The sequence below is a fragment of the Cydia fagiglandana genome, chromosome 10 (assembly GCF_963556715.1).
Source record: "Cydia fagiglandana chromosome 10, ilCydFagi1.1, whole genome shotgun sequence".
NCBI lineage: Eukaryota > Metazoa > Arthropoda > Insecta > Lepidoptera > Tortricidae > Cydia > Cydia fagiglandana.
In genome coordinates, this window is record NC_085941.1 from 3364871 (window position 1) to 3381531 (window position 16661).

Sequence of the window (16661 nt, forward strand, 5' to 3'; positions counted from 1 at the left end):
ATGAAGAAATATTGTATCAAGCTGAATTTTAATATTTTTTACTTTAAGATGCTATTTCTGTGGATTGTTGTTCTTTACTTGAAAAGTCAGGCATTATTTAAACTTACTTAATATGTGCTGATAACATGTCTCCACATTCCACATGTTTTGAATTGCTTACCTGAAACAAAAATATTTTCATCAATATTATATAACTTCAAAATTGATATAATCATCACGTAGTCACAACGTCAAAATAATAGTAAATCTAAAGTAGCGTACCGTATAATCAAATTAAGTTTTCACGGCAAAAAATAGTAATTGCTCTGATGTTAACAATTGTTTTTACAAATAAAAAATATAATAAGCCTCCAAAGTACAACGGTCACGAAACGAAATCTAAATATAGCGAGAAAAAACGAAGAACAAAGAAACTTAACCGTTCATAAAACAAAATGCCAATGCGGGTGCTTTACGTTCTACATATTCATCAGCAAAGGCACATTGCCAGACAATAATATGACTGTAACATCGAACAGTCAACATTCAATGTCAAAGTCAAATGCATCCGTATACCGCAGTAAACATAAGTACGTTGAAGTACCAACTCCATAACTATACCCAGGCCAGACCCAAAAACTCACAAAGTAATGTTTGGTTTGCTATTCTTTGGCTTATGAACAGCATCTTATCATGTAGTGTACCTACATGTCCAATGGCTTCCTAGTCGTTAGTGACTCTGCCTATGAGCACATTGAGCAATAAGGGCATTATGCAACAATATTTTTCAGAAGTTTCTAAGATTTCTAATGGAATGTTTCAACAGTCCAGTCTGTCCACTGTTGACAAGCCAGTTATTCATACATTTATTTATTTATTATGGATTAGCCAAAGTTATAACTATAAGCAGCATAATTCTTACATACTTTCTTTGAATCTATATGGGTCATACTACAAGACGTAGGAGACCTTATAAATAAACCTCGTTTAAAAACAGACTTGATCATATTTGGTTTTTATTACACATATTAATTGCCAAGACTTCATACAGTCCATCACTTGTACCCATCATTTATATAATTTACGATCAATTATTTACTTCGCAAATAGGTTATTGCGTCACGAATGAAGCGCCCTTAGGTATAATAAAATGATAACACACATGTGTATAAGTGGATTTATTGACAAGCCATTAATCTCATTGGATGTATTGAGATACACTGTCAATTAAAATCTTGTAAATGTTTTTACTTCTGCCAAAAAAGTAATAATATTTATATAAAAGTACCTACTTGTCTCTAATTTTGAAGGTACGATGAAATACCATCTGGGTATCAGTAAAAGTGTGTCTAGGTACTTCACATGAAAAGATAACGTTATTGAAAATTCTCAGAAAAACAAAAGGAAAATTGAACTTGTTCAAGGAAACCCTTTACAACTCATTAAAATTAGTGCTAAACGAGATAAATTGATAATTTGGATAGGTACAAACATATTTAAACATTCCTGATTATGTCTTTAAATATCTAATCATGACGTTATAAATATCTCGTACAGAGTGGCTCACTTTTTCTATTTGCCCGATTCTAACTTTGAGATTCGTCTTTCTAGATCTACTAACTGACGTATTGTTTGACATACTCATAACTGCATAGTCCGACACGTGCCATGGTAGCAAAACTCAACTCAAAACATTTTTGACAAATAAAAATACAGCAAAAAATCAATTTACCGTTAATCTAGCCTATTTAGTGTGATTTATTTTGCTTTAACCGCGAACATATGATGAACAGCAATAGAAGAAATAAAGAAGAAGAAGAAGAAATACATTTATTTTAACGTCACAACATAGTACATGAAAAAAAAAAAAGTTTGCAGACATAAAAGAGATTAGGACGCTAAAATAGGATCCCCACTCAGCATGATGCCGCGGCAGACCGTGGCGCTGGTTTTCTGTGGTCAATAACATCATTGCTAAACCTTTCATGAAGACATTTCCATGTTCAAGCTCCGACAATTATTTTATGAATGTGTGAACGGGAAAGCTTTATTTATTATGATTAAAGGAAAGAGAAATCCGTTAGCATATAGTATTTGGTTCAAGTACGATAAGGTCTCACGGTTGAAGTACTGACGCTTAGACTAGAAAATGTTTTAAGATACTAGAATTTCTTTACAACATACGACATTTTGAGAAAAGTGTCTTCAGTTACGCACATAACGTACATACACTACTTTCTACGGCTCATAGGGCAGAATATTTCTACTTTCCAACGTTGAACTGTATTTTTGCTTGTAAAATAAATACTTCAATGGTACTGTTATGAGGGAAAATATGTTACTTAACACGTTTGCTATTGCCACGGCATCGGGTCAAATCGGCATACTCAATAATGGCAGCGAAAGTGTTAAGACGGGGCGAAAGCCAGAAAATATTTAAAATAAAAATTTTGCTGAATTCTAAATGTGTGATCACGTCGCGTATAAAAATTACAAATAAAATTATTTTATTGGAAGCTTTATAATAAAAGTTAAAGTCAGATTAAAAAAAGTAAATATTTAGATATAAATACAACTACGATTTATATCTAAATTTTTCAGATAGTTGTGTAAAACTTCCAGCAAAGAATTACAAAGACGAAACGAAATGTGTATTTTTTACGATAAGCTTATTCATTAATAAAGTAATGGCTACAGACTGACGCATAATCGTATATGTAAGGACATGAACTTTATTGTTCTGATAGTGGCGGCCACCTTTGGCTAAACCCAATTTAGTATGAACAAATAAACCAACCATAGTAACAGGTAAAAAGAAAAAAACCGAGAATTTATCAAACTACGGAATTATAAATATTTTCATTCAGCAATTATTTAAACAAAAAGACGACCAATGGAAATTAAAGTTGATAAATGTAAATTTTGAAAAGGTGCAATGCTCCCATTTATTAAAACATGGCCGCAAGAGTTCAAGTTGAAGACCAGATCTTCCAAACAAACCTCGTACCTTCTGTATGAACGCAGTGCCCTGATAATGCTACATACTATTTATGGCGAGGAATGTCTTAAGAAAACATATTACAAAAACCACCCAGACCACACCACTGACAAAAATAAAGACAATCAACATCCAACCTTAAATTAACTGGCGTATGAACTGGCCTGATTTAATCACAGCGCATGATTAACTTTGCCAACGTGTGAACATACATTGTACGTTGCTGAGATATTGTGAACTTTATGTTAATGGCATAAGAAATCACCGGTGATGTATAAGCAGATTTTTCGCTGTATAATTATGTTGGTAATTAATTGGGCGCCACAGGATATCCATTTACAAACATGTATGGGCACCTATGTGTTAGTAATATTTCGTCTGAGAGTTCGTGTACGACCGAGTGACAAAAAAACAATTAGTGTTATATTTGAATGTAGGTGTGAGGAATAATGAGCTGTAGATACTAACACAATATTCAGAACATTTTGGGTTTTGCTAATCAAGTTTTTTTTATTACAAGGCACTTTATACTGTATGACTTTTTCTTCGATTCCGTACTAAATAAGTATCTTATTCAGTGTGCACGATTCAATATAGCGGACATCTTTCTCTTGTTTGCTCGTTATCGCATATCTAAATTCTTCTTTATTGTTTTTCCATCTCCTATCTTCTGACCCATCTTTGTTACTTATTAAAGCGATACCAATTAAACTGACATCTCCAGTAGCGTTGTTCCCTTTTGCCTTGACATTATAATTGTTGATTCTAGACTTCTGTTTACTTTTTGCTTCATCATGTTATCGATTACTTTCAACTGGATAAGAATAATGCCGATCACCAGCTAGAGAACCGGCGCCTACAAGTCGAATGGCCTATGCGATAAATGCTGATAAATCGATTCATATCTCCAATCTTATCGATACCGATAAATGTTTCACATGATACATGGCAGAATTACTTTATGAGTACATTGACATAGACCAAGTTATGAAATCAGGCGATTGGTATCTTTGTGAAATTGTTTTATGACCATAACTAATGAATCGATAAGTGTGTTTGTATAATGTATTGTTTGAGAGGTACAATTCTCTTTATGGCTTGTAACCTCGATAAAAGGAAACGGTACACATCAATTAATAACAAATAAATTTTAAGTAAAGAGAAGCGTTCGTCTCAGATCGTATTTTAATCCACGACTAGAAATATTCTCAAATTTAAAGTTAGATACCAAATACTTAGTATTTTTTAATGAACTGCCATAAATATCCATAGGGGTATATATCCAGGGTTGCACGTAAGTTGAAAAAAAAAGATGCCACAAAATCTCTTGGGATTGGTATATTTTCCATATACCAATATTTCGATATAATATAAAATTATGCGTGCCTATTTTCATAAAAAAAAGAAACTTAATTGATGATATAACTAATTTAATAATAAAGATACGAACGACCTCGAATGATAATGTTATAAGAGGAGGTCTACAAGGTTTAGATTTAGATATCGCTAAGCCTTGGACGTCGAGTGGCCGGGATTTTATAATGGTTTTAAGCTTTGGGACAAACAGGTTACATTGAAAGTAAAACAATTTCAATACTAGTACAACATAACTACTACTATCAATTTAGGAATAGAATACTGTTTAGATCGATATATGCACTGCAGCTTATATTAACAAGATGTAAAATATTATACTTACTTAAGAGGACATACTTAAACGTTTCCAAAAATTAACTTTCTAGAAAATTGGTTAACTTTCTACAACCATTTTGCTTTACGGAAGCAACAAAAAACCGTTTATTTAATCAATTTATACACTGACTATCATTTAATTAATCAGCGTAATGCTGAAAGCTATATCGCAGTGATATACACCGGAAAACAAATTGTAATTACTTTGCCTGTACTGTTTTCATCTCTTACAATACTGAACACTCTAAAGTGTACATACATAAGGTCTAATTTCGATTGTTCAATAAATACTGTTCCCATCAAGATTTCGTCTTTTCCTCGACTACTTATCTTACTGCTTTCTTGTTTAATGCAGTGTTTATTGTTTTTGCTAAAGATCTTTCGCTGGAGGACGCGGCTACTATGAAATTTGCTAAATCGAATGCCATTCCAGTTTACGACTGTTTTGATTCAGTGTTATTAAGTGCAATTGAAATTGGATCTGCTAGAACAGTTATTGGTGATTATAGAGAAGAGGACGGTCGTAATAAACTTACAGACGTCATATAATTAGACGCCACCGCTATCAGTGCTATCAATAAAATTATACCGCGTCTGCGACGTTTCCTCGACGCTCGCGATAGTATCGCATAAATTGCGATCCATTATCGCTTTTGATCAGGTAAAAGGCGCAGCCACCGATGTAAGTGTAGAAATGTACGTACATTAAGTTGAACGTTAGATACGTACAGGGCTTGACGGCGTCGCTTATCGGCAGCTGAGACCTGTTGGTCAGTCTGCAAATAACGATTAGGATCGACATGCGCTTGCTATATACAGGATAAGGAACCGAGCATATTTATACAGGAAGAACTAACTTTAATAGTTACTAAGCTTGATTTTTAAAATTACTAACTCAAAATATTGAATACTTGTTATGATATGACTGAAACTGAATTGGAATGATTTGCTTGTACCTATTTTGTTTTATTGTATAATAAATATAATACCTATCTTGTGATTGTTAGTAAATTTATCGTTAAGGTGAATAACATCGCGCCATGTAGTGATAAAGATAACAATGTACCTAAGTACCTACCTAACTATGTGTATGTTATAATTATGACACACTTTCTTTTGTTTTGTAATAACAAATTATACACAATAATCATAATCAACTAGCAATTATTCGAGTACTTAAACGGAATTATATCTATTTGATACAGATGATTGAAGATATTAATAGGTTCGGAGACATCGCAATTGACAGTAATTAAATTGAAAAGCACGTGGATTGTAAATAGCAATAATAATATTAATCAGTCACTTGAATTTTTAGTCGCTATTGGCGACATGTTTCGGGCCCGTCGGGGGTCCTTCCTCAGGCTCGAGTGCTCGCGGCGGCTGCAACTCGTGCACTGATAGCGACTAAAAATTTAAGTGAGTGAAACCGTTGTCGTGTAAACAATTTAAAATATGTCTCACGAAAGTTTAATATCGAATATTAATCAGGCTGTTAATAAATGTCTTTGAAACTGGGTTTATTAATGGAATTTCACAGACCGTTGACAATGCACTTAATGCTGTTATTTTAGTCTGGTCCAGCTCACAGCCGGATTTTCGCACATGTGATTATGTCTAAAACATGTAGGCAACAATACAGATTCATATGATACAATAGCGAACGATGCGTCTATTGTGTTCCCCGAACATCCTGCCTGAGTTAGTAATATGAGTTCTGTTGTTATAAAAAGGGTATAAGTATTTGGGAATTATGTACTGCATTTGACCTTTTTCATATTAGTGTAGTATTCGCAGAATGTTGAAAACAATGGCAAACACAATTGTTCGTTCAAACCCTTTGGCAATTTTGATGATTTTGCTGAATCCGAGAGCGGTGGTAACCTCGTTAAGTTTGATCAGTTGTATTTGAAATTTTCAATGCAACAGTTGATTGTAGGCTTTATAAACAAGGAAGCTTTAATTGTGTCATAGACAATTTACAAAGTTATATTTACTGATAAAATACGTAATCTTGTTTAGTTTCTGATTTTTACCACACTTTTTACCAGTTTAATTGTATGTAACATTTACCTGCACGATATCTTTATTTTCCTACTTCTGATAATTTTACAAAAATATATTTTAGACTCGATTTTGAAAAGATAAGTATCTGTAGGTATGTATTTCTTATTTCAGCTCATTGACCTACCCACTCGAAACTGTGTAAGTATTCGTATTTTTTATCATAACTTTCATACCTCTATGTAGATAAATATGAGCGGTTTTAACGCATTTTGTACTTAAATAAATCTGGGTTGTAATATTTGGTAAGGAAATACATATATAGAAAAGTTGAAAGTTATGATGGTAGGTATGTACCTACATAATATAACTCAATCCTGTACTCTAGGCATTTTAGTATTTTCAGTTGTTATCAATTATTTTAACACGACAAAAACAAATCTGCATGTATTGCAAAAACAGCACGTTGTCACCGCCAATACCCAGAATTCAAGTGCCACCAAAATTCATTGTTTTAAATTGCTTCGGTTTCTCTCGACATTCGGTTACGTAACGAGTGACAAACCAAATGGGAATTAATGGCCCGATAATAGGGTGCATATTTCACTGGTCGCCGAAGATATTTTGCATAATGAGCGGGTTTAATAAATGGACCTCTTTTTTAATAAAGCAGCGGTTGGCGAAATTGATTGTGTGGCGCGACCGCTTGTTATGTAGCGTTTTTTTATGATTTTTTTATTCTTCTGAAACGCATCTCCGAAATTCGCCTCTTCATAACTCAAAAGATCTACAAAGTAAATAATAATAGAATTAACTTCCATATGATTGCCCTCCTCAATTCATTCTCGTTTTGCGACTACATTGCAATCTAAAGCCTTTTGGTGTATTTCTTTAAGTTTCCTCTACATTTTGTATTGAACAAAATAGGACTTTTTATGTAGGTATAATTAACCGAAAACATCACTTCTTGAAACTAAACAAAAGTAGTAAGAATTTCTTTGCGTTATTTATACCTAAACTTCGGAATTTATAAATGTTTATTTACAATGCTTGCATCTGTACCTATACTTTTTATATTTCACTGTACCCATAATCCACATGCCCTATGCAAGTTCCATTAGTATGCGCAGGCGCGGTTTCGTAACACTTATCTCCCGTGATAAGATAGCATCTCGGTCATGGGGGCACTGGTGGATATTTACTGCGATATACCTGCCCTTTATATCGGTGAAAGAGCAAGGAAAGCTGGGACCATGTTCATAAGTCTACGACAACTAGGGATATCGATTCTAGGGCCTGAGATAGTCGTTTATCGTTTGTCACTTTATAACAATGTGTTAGAGTGATGCATGACACGATGGAAGATAGAAGTGGAGTATTTATCGCGCTTAGCGCGCACAATGTAGCAAAGGAAAAGTCTAGTCTCATTACTAAGGCAATTTAACATACAAGCCGTGATATTGCAACGTCACTTTTTTTTAATGCATATATTATGTTATGTTTGTCATATTTTGCAGTTTCATATCGTGCCACACAAGCGGAGACCGTAATACACCATCTCTTCAAAAGTAAAAGTTCGTATTTTAAAATACCTGACACTGCATTCGGGTCGCTAGTTATAATTTAAAACTAAAAACACAATTAGCTTCTTATCACGCAAAATTACCACAAAACAACTTCGCAAACTTCCTATTTCACACGGGCGAAGCTCACGAAGCTATGGTACAATGTAGCTAATATTCCATTCAAGTGCGCTCGCGCAGTGTGATAAAACGGTTAATATGGCTGCCCTACACAATGTAGTGAAAGGGTTTGTGTACATTTTTGCACAAAGATTTCGAAGGGGAAGCAAAATCGCCTAGCGTACGTGATGCGGAGGGAGGAAAGTCATGTGACGAGAAAGGGATTACGAATGAATGTGGAGGGAGGTATGGCGAGAGGAAAACCAGGGAAAAGGTGGATGGACTGTATGAGAGATGATATGAAACGAACGCAAGTGGATGATAAGATGATTGGCGATGGAAGAAAAAGACATGCTGCGCCGACCCGGGCAAGCGAATTCTGATGTTTTTTAGTGAATTGCAATGTGGCTTTCTGAACAGTAATATGAATACGTAATATATAATTGGTTCGTCTACTTATTTAGTGTCTAGGACAGGACAATTGTTCACGCGTCAAAATTTATTTATATGTGTCAATTTCATTCAAAATGAATTTCCTAGCATATAGCTTGTCAATACAATAATTACGCAAAGAAAATTATATTTAAACACGACAGTTTCCTAACTGTATGTACAGTCGCCATCAGATATATCGGAGCGGTCAAGGTGCTCACAAATATCTGAACACGCCTCTATTGTCAAGGCGTTAGAGTGCGTGTTTAGATATTGTGAACACCTTGGCCGCTCCGATATATCTGATTGCGACAGTACTTACATTGCACGAACACAGACAAGACAATGGCGAGCACCATATTTCTAAAGAACATTATGTCTCGTTATTTTATTAACACTTAACGGTGTAACTGTTAGCCATTTTAATAGAAGTTCCCTTTGTTCATTCTTCACATTAGCTGTTGCCTAGATATGAGTGCATGCCTTGATTTGTGCAAGCCAACGCACAAGTCAAACTCAACCTTGTCCTTATAAAAACAAAGTTCAAATTACTTAGTAAAAAGGTAGATTTCAATCGACCACGCTTCTTAGGGTGCGTGGTCTATCATTATTTACTGTACAGTCGCCGTCAGAAATATCGGAGCGGTCAAGACGTTCACAAATATCTAAACACGCCTCTATTGTCAAAGCGTTAGAGTGCGTGTTCAGATATTGTGAACACCTTAGCCGCTCCGATATATCTGATGACGACTGTGCTAACCTTCAAAAAATAAGATAAAAACTCGTATAAGGGTGGCCATGTCTTTATGTTGACATTTATCAGCGTTATATGGAACCAGAGGGCTGACACCTGCCTTACACGGCATGGAAATAAAGTAATGTTAGGTTAGGTTACAACTGCTAGTTCTAAGCTTGTAACTAAATATTAGCTGCATGTTAAATTACAGTTTATCTGTGAATAGTCATAAATATGATGAAATGTGTCGATAAAATTGTAGTTAGTAGTAGTAAAGAAGTACTGTAAAGAAAGTACATACCTACACGTATATGTAGGTATAAATGTGTAGGTACTAACTAAGTAGTTTCAACCACTGCATAAAAAATATAGGAACTATGCTAGGCTAATATGATTATGATTTTGTTAGGTGTCCAGAAAAAACACTGTGCCGGAAAAATAATGTTTTTTAGGCGCAGATAACTCAACAGCTCATTGTAATCATTTCCAACTAAAAACCGGGCAAAAGCGAGTCGGACTCGCGCACGAAGGGTTCCGTACTATAATGCAAAAAAAAAACAAAAAAAAAACGATCACCCATCCAAGTACTGACCATTCCCGACGTTGCTTAACTTTGGTCAAAAATCACGTTTGTTGTATGGGAGCCCCATTTAAATCTTTATTTGTTTTCTGTTTTTACTATTTGTTGTTATAGCGGCAACAGAAATACATCATCTGTGAAAATTTCAACTGTCTAGCTATCACGGTTCGTGAGATACAGCCTGGTGACAGACGGACGGACGGACGGACAGCGAAGTCTTAGTAATAGGGTTCCGTTTTACCCTTTGGGTACGGAACCCTAAAAAAAACTCCTTATCCTAAAACAGCAACTGCTGTTCGGACATGGTCACTATCGACACTCCAAATTGCAGTTACACAATTACAAACGCCCATTTGGAAACAATTTAAGAGACTCCCATCAACATATTAGCCATTGAAATAAAGCCCTTAAAGTTCCACAATGCTATCAAGATCAGATGGCCTGCATAACATACCATATAGAAAAATAGCAATAAAGTTATACGAATTCCTTTGAACATAAGCTGTTCTTCTTCTGGACTTATTGTCCAAAGGCCCAAGGTCCTACCTATAGTAGTTATTCAGTTCGATGAAATTTAAATCATATTCAATTGGAACAGAGTCGCATTTGTTTTGTATCGTTCAATTTTGAAACAAAACCAAAATCAATTCTATTCCCTGCACTAAAGGTTCAAATTTCAGTGGCAAATTAGTTTTTATTTGTATGGCTGGGCCTTATAAGGATATCAAACATATGGCTCATTGACATCAGTCTAATTTAACGCTTCCTTCCGCTTCCAACACGTGCTGAGGGGCCTGGCTTGTGTTTTTTTCTATAAACTCTAACTTAGTTGGAATTTTAGTTATTCAAGCTGATGTGAACATTTAGTTTAAAGTAATAAAATGGTGGTTTTTGGAATTTTAAGCTGTTTGAGTAAGTATAATAAAAAGGTTGGATATATTTATACGAGTAGACAGCGTGAAGTTAGCTTATAAGATAAGTTATAAAAGTTCTTCAAAAGTAAGTAAGTTTGCGATATGTTTATGTTAAGAAATCAATTAATTGTGTTAACAATTCTTTGAGCAGTAAGCGATTAATTTTTATCACAGCTATTCATTCTATGAAATGATTCATAACTATTATAAAATAAAGCATACGAATGAAACAATGCATAATAGTTTCATAAGAATACGTTTTTGCCGAGATAAAGTTTACCTACGTCAAGCCTTAAGGGGCCTACTGATTAACAGTCCGCCGGACGGTATCGGACTGTCAGTTAGAACAAAATTTGGACAGTTCCGAACAACTGACAGGCCGATACCGTCCGGCGGACTGTTAATCAGTGGGCTTCTTTATTCATAAAAAGAACTACGAGTATGTAATACCATTTTATGATTTTAACATCATAGCTTGTATTACGCAATAAAATAAAACAAAGGAGAGAACAAAAACATAATTTATTACCTACATTTATAATATAATTGTGCAAATTTATAAAAGCGCATTCTTTTATGACACACGATTATAATGCTATAATGCTAATTAACAAGGATATAGCTCCTAAAATGGCGTAAACACCGAATCGGTCTCTCACTGAAATAAATGCACCGGATTTTTTGAACAAGGCTAAACAAATAAAGTCAAGTTCAGCTTAAAAGCTGACCCACTTTCAATGCAGTCACAATACAAAAAAAATCGTTTTAAGGTGTGACGAAACGGTCAGAATTAAAGCTTATCACACGATCCGGTCGTTTCTCCACTACCGGTTTAAATGTCAATAGTTATTTAACTTGAGATCATTAAAAGTCGACTTGATGCATTGCATGTTTTTCAAATTTGAACCTTAATATAATGACCATTAGAACGGTTGGAACGGTTAACCATTTGGTTTATTAGTAACAAGTTCAAGTTTTTAGTTTCAAGTGTACATAGGAAATGACGGATAGGTTACAATGTCAATAGCCTATAATTAACGTTCGTAACGTAACACTCAAATAAACGCAATGAACTCGACTAGATGAACATATCTATGTACGCTCATCATTAACAGTGGCACAACTCAAAATGAAATGCTATTGCATTTAATATTCTATATTTTACTGGTAAGATTTAAAATCGAATGGCATTTCATTTTGTTTTGTGTCACTATTCATGATAAGCAACGTGTACAGTCGCCATCAGATATATCGGAGCGGCCAAGGTGTTCACAATATCTGAACGCGCACTCTAATGCCTTGACAATAGGGGCGTGTTCAGATATTTGTGAACACCTTGGCCGCTCCGATATATCTGATGGCGGCTGTACATACTTGAAAAGATGTAGCCTCGCTCTGTATTGTATATCGCATGTATAACGGGGATTACTCCGATTAATCCTCACTGTCTCAATCGCGAAAATAAGTTTGACTGGTCCATTTTCTATGGGAGGGTACAATATTTTTTCCGCGATTTCGGGGTTGGTCCCATAGTAAAAGTAGCTCAGTATAATGCTAAAACCTAGTACTAAAGTTTGCGGCCCATAAAATTATATCTTACCCATGGTATAATAATATACTCCGCCTGGTACTCTCTTCCCGTCTTTTCTAGGTCACCTGACTGACACAGGCCTACGTCATCGTGCGACAGCGCTATAAGATAATATGCGATAGCGCTATATATAGCGGCCATGTTATTGTGACGCAGGCCTGTGTCACTCTGGGAAGAGAAGACCATGTTTTATTAGACTGTGATCTTACCATCAATCAAAATCGAAAGTTGTATCGAATCAAACGGATGCTCCATATTAGGAGGCACTGCTAAGCATAAAATGAATTTACGATACCACTACAAAGTTTTATTTCTTTTTGTTCCGCAAATCAGGAGCTATAAATTTAATCCCGCGGTTTCACTCGCTTTCTTAAGCGATAAAAATGAGCATTTACTAATATTGGTTTGTGGATGTCGAACATAAAAGCATTGTAAAAGGGAAAAGCTGCTGCGGTTTGTATAGTATTTAAAATTACTGATTTCCCCTCTGGTTTCATTGAAGTTAAAGCTACTTTGGAGATAACTTAAGCTACAGTCCAATAAGAAGTAGAAGAGAATAAATAAAGATGAAGTAATATTGTTTACATCTGGTAACACATCTCTAATTTCTTATCAAATAAATGACAATAAATCAAATATTTCATTCATTTGGATGGAAGCAACTAAAGTAAATGATGCACTTATGCGGCATTAAGAAACAGATGCTTACTACATATAATATCTATTTATACATATTATAATGTTGCCCGCGTAAATGAATTGAGGGCGCCACAGAGCTTTAAGGTCAATAAATTTCTATTCTTTCTTGTTACTACATGATTTATTGACAAATCGTGCCTTGACAAACATATAGTCGATTTTGTGTAAAGGGTTCTGATCACCAATAAGCGATATGAGTTCCATTGAAAAGGATAAGCTTTAGAGGACCAACTGTATAATATTATTGCTGCAGCTGCTATTTCATATTTTATTGCATTTATATTACATCAATCCAGAGGGTATCACATAAGTTGCTTCCGTATTAAAGAGGAATTTAAGTACTAGTAAGAAATTCAAAGATCAGCGTACAAAAACATCTACAACAATTGTATTAATTTCTAGCTAACCTAAAATAAAGTACTCAATCAATTCAAGGATTACAAGAGAAAAATATTACTCCGCCCTTTTACCGGTTCAACATTAAGAATCAGTAATCAGCAAATCCTAAACATTACACTCACATTAAAGTCAACATTTAAATGCATATGTCGTCGCTGCGCTACATTTGATCATTTGTAGACCTTATATCAAAGCAACAAAGTTTATAATCAGTAAATCAAGTAAAAGATCATGATCATAACCGCCTGTGGCGCCACTCCTACGCGCAAATCTGTAATCGGGCTTTTACTGCTCAGAATTGACCAGCGATTGGGCAAGGCTTTGAAAAATGTCGCTGGGATGTAATTTCTGAAGTAATTAAGAACCTTTTACTTGTCAGATTTGATCAGAAGTAATATTCGAAGATATTTAGTAGGTTGGAGTTTAAAATTGCTGCTCTAAAATATCTCATGGTTGGCAAAAACAAAAGATAAATACCGTATTAAAGGTTGAAAATGGTAATGTACCTATAGCGGACATACATATCGGACATTGAAAAATAATCATGGATATACGAAGATTCGACTTTTTATTAAACATTCGAATAGGTAGTTAAAAGTGGAAATAATAACCTCCTGACGACTGGATCGCAAAATTTTCTAGTTTAAAATAAACTCTGTCACGATGATAACAGTCAAAATTTGTTTGAGGCGTTTATTACGTGTAGAACGCAGTCAGGAGGTTAAAAAAAAACTTAAACTACATACATACAAACAAAATAAACAAGGTCGTTATTCAAAGTAATAGGCATTAAATATTCAAACTTATCGATTACCTATCAGATAAATTATTGAGTTTAAGCACAGCTACTAAGAAATTTACAAAAAATAAACTCGTTTTCGATCGTGGATCCAATTAATACGATCTGCGATAGTCAACTGTCAATTTATTTGTACCACTGGTCAAATTATGGGCGACATAACTTGTGTAAAACTGGTCTGTCAATTCGATACACATATTATTGTGTTACTGTCACTTGTCGAATGAAAGCGCTTATCCTCTTATTGGGGCTTACTTTTGGTTTATTTAATTTTTTCAAGTAAATTTAAATAATATTATTTTAAATGGGAGGGCAATGAACTTCTGTATGTTTTTCTGAGTGTAACCATTTCTAATTAGGTAGTGAAAATATTGCCAAATACTCTAGTTTTTTTTTTTTATCTGTAGAGCTGTAGAGTTTATTTCTTACCTGTAGAGTAGGTACCAAACGAAATTATAATAACGAAACCAAAGGTAAGTAAGTAAACGTACTGGTGCTCGATGCGGTCCCAGTACATGTCATCTTGAAACTTAAGTCATTGTCAATAGAGGTGACAGCGAGGTGTCACCTATTGATTGGGCATTAACATGTCGACCACTAGTACTACGTTTACCTTACTTATATATGATTACTTATGTAGGTACATATGCGCGACTTTTTATTAATTATCGGATATTAAAGTTTAAGTTATATGTACAGAATGTTGTTTAAAAAATGCATATTTAACTTCTCTTTTGTTACTTGATATATTGAGTATTAATAAATTATTTTCAGTAATAAATATTGCCTTGTCGCGGTAAAATTCAGAGATAGGTCAATCCCACAACGTATCGTGGGTGTAAAATATTCATATAATGCCCATTAAAAATAACAATTAATTCTCGTGCAATATTGATTAACCGCTTCCCGTATCGAGTCGATTTACAGTAAAACGCGTATTTGCATTAATTATCCCGTGTAATTTACTACAGCGGTTTATCCGTTAGCCGCGTGGGTTTCCGTTGCCCAATTCATGAATGGCCGGTCGCCTACGCACCCGTATCAATGAAAACTTGCAACTGACGTGCTTGAAACGTCGTAAGCGCCATGAATTAAACTCAAAATAAAGTCGTTTTGGATGTAAGGAGGTTATACGCCGGCGTGTCTACGCTTACGAAACTGCCATTGAAACAGCCCCACTTGTTGAGTGTCGCCAAAACGCATGCGCCCACTGTTTTGCGTCTGTTTTGTTTTTAGATTTGCATTTCGAACATATGTTATTTTGTGTCTACAACGATGACGTCATGATTGCGGTTCTAGTTATCGCTTTTATGAGTTTTTACACTATATTGAAAAATAAAAGATAATTTAGGGGTTGATGCAACCAAACCGGTATATTTTTTATGCTTCTACCCTTCAATTCAAATAGCTTTTTTACTCTCTATGTAGGTATAATAATGTATTCATTTATTTAAATTTTACTGCACAATTTAACAAATAGTGAGCACAAATGACGGACTTAACGCCTTAAGGCATTCTATACCAGTCAACCCTTGGGCTAAACAGAGACAGTTACACAGAATTGGACTAAACAGAGTATTAGCTGCTTAATACCGGGTGTGGCCTGTCACATGAGCAAATAATTAAAACATAGATTGTACTCCTCAAACAGTGACACTTTTGTTCAACAACTTTTAAAAATTATGAAGTATTTAGACTCCCTATTTTTAATACAAAATAAATATTATCTTCAATGGACGCCATCGCCACGCCATTATCATTGTGATTGACGTTGCTTGTCACGCCTTAAACATAACAAAATTCGCAAAACATTGCGTCTTAGAATAAACTTTAAAGTGTATTAAAAATCAAACCACAAGTAATTTTTAAAAGTCGCTGAACAAATGTTGGTCAATATGAGGAGTACAGCCTATGGTTTAATTTTTTGCTCACATTACACCCGGTATAGAGTTTATAAGCTTAACCGCACTTCTTTCCCTGACGTGCCAATTGCACCTGCCCTTTACTTCTAATAAAATAAATAATAATGTGACATTTTCCCACGATGGGCAATGGGTACTGAGGGCCTACCGCGAACCACGTTCGAAGTGTTGCTTCCCTGTCACACTTACGTACAAATTTACAAGTGCGACAGAGAGGCAACACGTTGAACGTGG

At 34.8% G+C, this 16661-nt stretch overlaps 1 protein-coding gene across 3 annotated transcripts in view; it reads right to left on the minus strand.

The window, feature by feature from the left end:
* LOC134668060 (protein TANC2) overlaps positions 1–16661 on the minus strand; it is a 192079-nt gene that overhangs the window by 146727 nt on the left and 28691 nt on the right. The gene's annotated exons all lie outside the window — the stretch shown is intronic.